At 42.6% G+C, this 8,203-nt stretch overlaps 1 long non-coding RNA gene across 1 annotated transcript; it reads right to left on the reverse strand.

The window, feature by feature from the left end:
- Positions 1-1,753: 1,753 nt before the first annotated feature.
- Positions 1,754-2,870, reverse strand: LOC106815188. The gene is made up of 3 exons (XR_001394714.1): positions 2,682-2,870; positions 1,926-2,104; positions 1,754-1,782 (listed from the first exon to the last, which is right to left on the reverse strand). It is a non-coding gene; the product is annotated as an uncharacterized LOC106815188 (long non-coding RNA).
- Positions 2,871-8,203: the final 5,333 nt, after the last annotated feature.

An 8,203-nucleotide genomic window follows, 5' to 3' on the forward strand; every position in this document is an offset into this window, starting at 1 on the left:
TCAAATTTCTGCTGGATTTCATAAACAACTCTCTTTCAATCCATAAGGCACACACAACAATGATATGTGTTGCTTTCAAGTCACGTTTCTTCAGCCTGTGGGCATGGCGGATGAATAAATTATTAGCCATTTTGTCGTTCAAAGTTAAGTTCTCCTTTGCAAAGTTACGTACGACTTTGATGGTCTCACTCGGGTCGGTCTCATAGCCACCGACTCCATAGATCAAGAGATCGAATTTCCGTGAGTGCACTTGACTTGCTAGAACAGATTTACGTAGTTCTTCCAATTCGTTCTGTAGGCGACACACATCCTGACTGGTTTTGGTTTGATCTTTTGTAAGCCCATCAACGTCAATCTCTATGCCACTTAGTTTCTCAGTCATGTCATCTACTTTGTTGTTTAGCGTAGCAAAGTTAGCGTTCATGTCTTTGTTGATTTTCTCCAACGTTTTCGGCAAGTCATCCAGCGTGGGCATTTTGACTTTGCTCATCTGCACGCGTTGTCCATGTAGGAGTGGCTGGTTAGCCCGTGTGGTTACCGGATTTGCCGTGTTACTCGTAGATTTTTCTGCTGACTCCGACGCCGCTCGTCTCGGGTTTGGGCGTAATAAATAAGTGGTAATGGCTTCCTGGTCCTTCGGTACTGCTCCTTTACTCATAAATGGATGTTAACTGCACGCACCCGTGTGCTCTGGTGGGTAGCCGACAACTATTGATCAAAACGAGTACTTAAAATTACCGACATTGTCCCAATTCATTCCTATCATGTCTGCACATCACTAGTTAACTTTATACAGAGTCTACTATCCCTTTAAAAAGCATGAGCACTAATCAACGAGTGGAAAAACGCAAAGCTGGTGAGTCTTTCTCTTCCGGTGGCGCTGCAAGGGACACAGATTTTAAAAGGAAACTCAACTAAGCATTAGCTGATCCCATTAGGATGTAAAGCACCCGTCCGTTATACTAAAATTTAGCTTTTTTCTTAATTTGTTCTTTTGGGCGAACATGAAAACTAGCTAACTTTAAACCTGTGATCAGAACCAAGCAGTAGGATGTTTTTTTTGTCAATATGGGGCCTAAGCTGACAGCTAAAGCTAGGTAAGCTGGAAACAGACCACTTAACAGTCAATAGTATTTGTAGCTGAAAACAAGCTTTTTCCATACTCTAAATGTACAGCAGTCGAGTAACAAAGAGTCTACTGGTAACAAATAGTCCTACATAATACGTAACTGTAGATTTCTAAGTGAGAATGATAAAGAAATAGGCATTGCGCCAATTATTAGCCAGGGTTTTAATACATACTGCGCTTGCGTCATTTTGTATGCTTCAGTCATCTAGAACATAAAATATATGATATACAATACTCTCGGCACAAAGACATATAACAGATAGTCTTTAAGTGCATTGTGCTATATTTGAAGCAGTATCCCATAATGTGTCCAGAAATACTGATCTGTTACTTTAGACTTATTAGTACGACTTAGAGTATTACTCTCGTCACTAAAGGCAAAAGCAGACTAATGCATGAGTGCATTGTTGGATGTCTGAAGTGGTTCGCTTTAATGTGTCTGCATTTAATTAATGTGATGATGACAATGAAATTTTAACTTAAGCCAGTGTCCTATTACACTTCGTGAGGACAAACTCTTCAGTCAACCTGCTACAAAAAGCTCTGCGCATCGCTAAACTCATTACCTTGCCTAGCGAGATTGACGTCTGCATCAGCCACTTCGACGTCTTGCTCACTAACCGCGTCATCCTCCTTGGTTTAGATATGCATTTCTGTAATGTATATTAAAATTAAGTGTTAATCACAACAACAGAAGTGGAAAGGTCTGAAGGTAAATGAAGAAACGAGCATGCATTAACACACAAGTTGGATGGATATCCAGCAACCAGGCAAATTTGTAATTAATAACACTTACTGCTCACGTCGATATCGGCCAGATTTTTAACTGTCCCAGCTCTCCACCGTCAGCCGCCATTATAAGCCGCCCTACTTTTGCTATCTCCACAACGGCATCATGCTGGCGATAGTGCTTTTTATGTTGTGCACCAAGTGGTGCGCAAGCCATTCCAACTCCGTTGATTCCAAATCTAGCAACTGCTAATAGCAAAAAATGTGTACAGTATGGTACACGGTAAATGCATGGTACATATAAAGTATGGTTAACATACCAGCCCTTAAATTACATAAGTTAGAACTGGGATGACACTTCGAGGAATCTTTAGTGCAAAACGCAGTATGCCAAAGTTGTTTGGTTTGGGCTTTAATATGATCCGAAGGGGGATAGGAGGATCCGATTTTATAACTCTCTGACTAGCCTTGCGAAATTCGTTGATTCAAGATGACAATCGCCATGGTTATCACATGTGTTCAAACCGTCCACCCCTTCCTTCCCACATATTCAACCGAATAACCCACCCATCAATAATGTATACGATACAAATTCAACAAGTTGCCATATGCCTGGCATCTGAAGTACACCCCTTTAAAGTTTTTATAACACTCCCCAACTCTTGGTAAAAAGTGCATCACGGTAAGTGTTCCCCTGTGAGAAGGAATTGCAGCTCAAACTAGTAACTGTGACACAGGATTGCAATCAACATTTATGCATCTTATTCTATTATGTATTTAGACTGATGTATAATAAAGATAACATATCAAACAATGCACACACCTGACAGACTGTCGCTAGATACTATATCAATCGGCTTGAGGATATCAAGCTTGGGGATTTGCAGCCCGCTGCTTTTGCCAACTTATTGAGAACTTGCTAGCTGTGTAGGTGCAACAACCTACATTTAGCGAAGACGTATGGGTTGTCCTTTTTTAATCCACATGTTTCCCTTTGACGAACCAATTCATCAATCGCGTTTCGCCAACGTTTTGACGCCAAGTTCCGTTGTTATGTAGGACTTGTGCAAGGTGGTCATCAACCGGAGCACTGCGTCGTCGATTTCTACATAATCAGGAGAGAAGTAAGAGAAACCTTGCCTTTATGCACTTGCTCGTGGTGTGGTACAATCTCTTGGTTTCTTTTGTGCTCGCCTGCTTTTTTGACCAGTTACCAGACACAGGAAAATGCCACCTCACTCTGTGAGACAACACCATGTCGAAGGGAATAATTTTCGTTCTGTGTCAGAATTGTACCTCGCATGACTTGCATTCCTTTGATAAGAATTCCAGGAGGAAAGGGTTGTCGTTATGGTGGAGTGCCGTATATGGTGTCGACTGGCTTTTTGGAGGCGTAACCTGGTTGTGTCTTGCTGGTCTATAGGTGAACTTGTTTCACCCACCTTTTTTCCCGCCACATGAAGATTTACATTAGCTTCTGCCAACGCTGTTTTGTTTTTACCCTTTTTCTTCCTAAGTAGAAATTTGAGGTGTTCCGTGAGGATCCCCGCAAGGTCTGCTACGGCAAGAGAATGACAACAGATGTTGTAATGCCTGTATCTGCCACAGCTGCACCCAGCATGGTTGGAGTACACTGTGACTTCCACCCTTCCATTTTTGCAGTGTCGATGCGACTTCGAAGCGGGTATTACCTGCCTTCTCCAAGGTTGGTTCACGCTGTACTGCATGTGGATGGTTAAGTAATTCTGATACCTTTGTTTCTATCGTGTCAGCATTCTCTCTGGTATAGCCATACTCATTAAATAAGTTCATTCGGTTGGTAGAATAATATAAATAACAAAGTTAATTTTTACTCAACCGTGCTGGTTTGAAACGTACCGCTGACGTTTCGCCTCCTGTCCGTAAGCTTTCTCAAAGCAATAAACTTTGTTATTTATATAGGCATACTGCTGTTCAAGCCATTAGTTCCGGTTAGTACTAGCGTTCCTGAATTCCGTAACATTCTGTGGTTCCACTGTATGTCTTTCTATTTCTTTCTTCTTTGAAACCTCTTCAATACTTATGACATTCAGTTTTGCAACGTATTCTTCCCTCTCATCTGTTCCCTAGTCAAACCATTCAGCTGGCACAGCAAGATATTGGGCGTCGTCTGTTGGTTGATATTCCTCACTCAGAAAAGCAACTGACAGAGCAAGCTCCTCTTGCTGTCGCAGGTGTATGGTTTTTAACACATGCTTCGTAAACTGGAGTTTACTCAGACTACGAACAGTGGGGTTCGACTTCAGGAACGCAGACTTCTCGCTTCTCATCATTTTTTAACGAAAATCTAATTATTACTAGTTAATGAGATAAGAATCTGATTTGGATGACCGCTGTCCTAATTTGCATGTTTCAGGCTCTGGTATAGTTACATATTATAAATTATTTAAATGTGATGATTACAATGTATAAAATAAACATTTTACATCTTTTTAGATGTTATATGACATTTTCCTACATTGTTTATCACTAATAATCCTGATATATTCAAACTAACTAAAATGCGGATTTACGAGGAAATTCGAGGGCGCAGCGTGCTAAATAGCAGGTCATTTTTGTTAACGAGCCCTTAGCTATCGATTAAGACAATTCGCGAGTAGATTGATGCGGCAGAACGTGAGATCGGCGATTCGCTCGAAAATGCAGTAGATGTACTTTTTTGGATGAGGGGGTGGGGGCGATGCCTGTGTTAGCGTGGCACTGCGTGCCAATCATCGGGTTGCACCCATCACACGCCCGTCACGTCAAGTAAATGCCCTCTAACCGCTCGAGCTATCGCCTTTCCACTTAACACGTGCCCAACGATATTTTGAGCATACACAAGTTTAAGCAGTTCTTGCAGACCTAATCCTGCCCTGATGTAGCCAATGCTTTCAAGAAAGGTCATCTCCATGTGGAATCCCCCTAGATGCAACATAATAGTGTGTAGATCACTATCGGGCTGTAAATTGTCAATGATTTGCTGGTCCTTCCACCATAACGGTTGGTCAAATGTCGGAATATGATGGCACTGGTGACGTCTTGCCAGTGAACAAACAAATTTGAGTGTTGAATAGAGGCAGCTCATGTCGCTTGGATTCATAACTATCATTGGCAAGAGTGTGACGGATGATTTCCCTGGATGACTTTCTTGACTGACAGCCTGCATCATGCCTGGCCTCCCCGGTCTAGGTGAACGGATTGCCCAGACAACTTTCCAAAGAAGTTTTAGCTTCCACGAGGGATCACTGTACCAGATAGTAGGTAGTTCCAGATAGACCATGGATAACATACCATTGAACGGTTTGTTGTAGTAGTGTATGTCAATCTTCTCGACAGCAGCAACATCTTTGGCGGTTACAGATATCCTTGGTACTAGTCTTTTTCGTTTCATCCCAGGTATCAGGGCTGCGATGAACCCCATGCCATGAAAGGTGTCCAGTCCCTCTAGTGTCCTGACATTATGGTCGGCATTATCTGCCACATTTTGTACAAAGTAGCCTGGCGTAATACTAGGGATGTCAGTGCCTTGTGAACTTACTGCACACATTTCAAATCTTTTCACTTCAGAACAGGTGGCACAAAAACCACTGCTGTTCAGGGAATCAATGGGGAACTTTGATCCGAAGAGGTGATGCATCTGAACTGCAAGACCAATATGCAGTGGTGCTATAAGAACTCTGGGTCGGGCAGCTTGGGCAATACTTTGTCCTATTAATGCAACCTTCAACTCTGCCTGCTCACTGAAAATCGTCCCCAGCAGAAGCTGCAAAGACTCTGGTAGAAACTTATTGTTTTTATCGATAGATGCTATATTTTCAGGAATATGGTATGCATCTTCAGAGGTAGCCATGCATTTGATGTCATTCTTGATGAGATCTGCAGCTGCTTTAACAATCCACATTTTTTCCAGCTTTAGCATCTGTTAATTTTGGGACATCATAGAAGGCTTGAAGAATTAATGCTGCTGTGGTCCTGAACGTTACTACATCAGCCTTACCACTTATGTTGGTAATAACAATGGAGTTGCCAACGTATTCTTCAAGTCTCCTCTTCATATGTTTCATAGCGAAAGCTTCTGAATCATTCTTGCAGTGCTCATGCATTTTCTGTGCAAGATCACTAACAGTAATCTGCTCGTCATCATTTTCTTTTAGATATTTAACCTACGAATGCAGCTTTACTTTGCTTTTGCTTTGCTTTGCTTTGCTTTGCAGTTTTACGAGTTTTGCTTTACGAATGCAGTTGAGTCATCAGGGGTAAAATGACAGGTTGGATACTTGGCTTTCGCATAATTATCCAGCTTTAGCTCAACCGTTCCATTCAGTATGTTCCCAACATCATAGCCAACTGTGAGCTCATCTGCACAAAATACAAAAAATTCTTTGTACAGCTAAGGGAAAAAAATTGGCATTAAGGCCACTGCAAAAAAAACCTTGTTTCTCAGGCGAGGAAAATTGCTAAAATTGGTAGGCATGCCCTGGAAGGAGCAACTCACTTGGTATTGTCCACAAAATTCGGCCGGTTGTTTTTTAAAATGATACAAATGATACAAATGATAAAATGATACAAATGATTAAAATGATACAAATGATACAAGATGATTTAAAATGATAAAATGATTAAACTGTATTTAAGCTCATATTGACTCACCATGTGCATCCACAGTTTTGTCATCAGCTGCACGCACTGGAACATCAGCAGATTCATTGTCAGACAGACTTGTAGATAAATCAGCAGTTTTGTGAACAGTTGCAGGTGCCGAAACATCAGCAGTTTCATTATCAGACGGACTTGTAGATAAATCAGCAGTTTTGTGAACAGTTGCAGGTGCTGGAACATCAGTAGTTTTGTGAACAGTTGTAAGAGATTGGTATAAGGTCAGTTTGAAAACCATACAATATCGAGGTACGCCGCAGAATGTTTCGCCAGTCAATACAACCGAACAGGGAAGATAGCCCATATGCAACGACCAAAGAAGACCGGATAGCAAGATATGGCCTTGCGCAAAAGATTCGTTGTTCCCCGACCGCCGAAAGCGGTTAAAGCCGCGCACAAGAATTCCGCGGGGACTGGGCCACGCGACCGCGGATTTAACCCCGCTATAAACGCATTCGCGGGCGCCGAGGAAGGCGGGGCGCGCGAATGCGTAATAGGCGGGCAGCCTACACTGCACTGTAGCTTGCAAGCGTTTCAATAAAATGTAAATGCTAATAAATACAAGTCACGGCGGCGCAAAACTCCCCGAGCCAGCTCACGTGAGCGCGGGGGAGGAGGAGGCTGGAAAGTGCCCCCCATGTAAAAACATGCCACGGCCACGCCAGCACGTGCTTCGCACGAAGCGTGGCCGTCGCCACGGGCAGCGCGGGGATCAGAGGACATATCAAGAGTTGGGCTACTTGCATATCGCTTGGAGTTACTAATCCGCGCAACCGAAGCAATTATCAGTGTAAACAACCATCAAATTGAGTCAGGCCTGCGGGGGAACTAAGATGGCTTGGTGTGTAAAAATTCCTGTGGAAAATCGCTCGAAGAGAGGCCTCGTCGCGCCATCTATGGACGCAAAATATGTACGAGAATAACTTCAGAGTTATTCAAATAAAATAATAAAAGTAAATTCGAAATCGCTTCTAGAGAAAAAACTAACGCGCCAAACGCAGCAAGTTTTACCAATTACGAGCATTTGCATTTATTCATCCGCCCTACTGCATAAGTCGAAAAGCTTCTGCAAGCGCCACAACTCCTGGACAATTGACCAATAAGAGGCCGATCTGACAGCTAAGCCGTTAAATTGATATTGACAGAGCAGCGATTTCGATTAAAAAGGCGGCCACGAGGTGGGCGCGTCGCGGCTTACGCGCGATAACCGGGCTGCAGACTGTCAAGAACAAGCTAAAAGAGAAACTGGACAAGCTAGGAAACAAGAAATTGTAGCTCGTGTCGACAGACAACAGACTGGGTCAACAATCTATGATTGTAGAGAAAAAGACGGTTCCATGCGTCTATGCCTGACCCGAAGCCGAAGCGAAGTCGGTGCAAAATGTCAGAAAATCGGGAGTTTTTCCAGTAAGTTATTGGCATGTAATTCTGTGATGGCCTGGAGGAAGGCTGCGTTTTTAGAAAAATCAATGTTTTCCCTTTTTTATTGCTGTTGGAACTCTGTAGTGTACCTTTTACTGTAGTAAAAATATGTTCAGTTTTTATTTTTATTTTGCGGTCGTGCAGAACCTGCCGTTGAATCTGGTAATGGAATTGCCAATACAGCGATACTTACAACTGTTCACAAAACTACTGATGTTCCAGCACCTGCAACTGTTCACAAAACTA

This window comes from Priapulus caudatus, unplaced genomic scaffold (genome assembly GCF_000485595.1).
Source record: "Priapulus caudatus unplaced genomic scaffold, Priapulus_caudatus-5.0.1 Scaffold1058, whole genome shotgun sequence".
Classification (NCBI taxonomy): domain Eukaryota; kingdom Metazoa; phylum Priapulida; class Priapulimorpha; order Priapulimorphida; family Priapulidae; genus Priapulus; species Priapulus caudatus.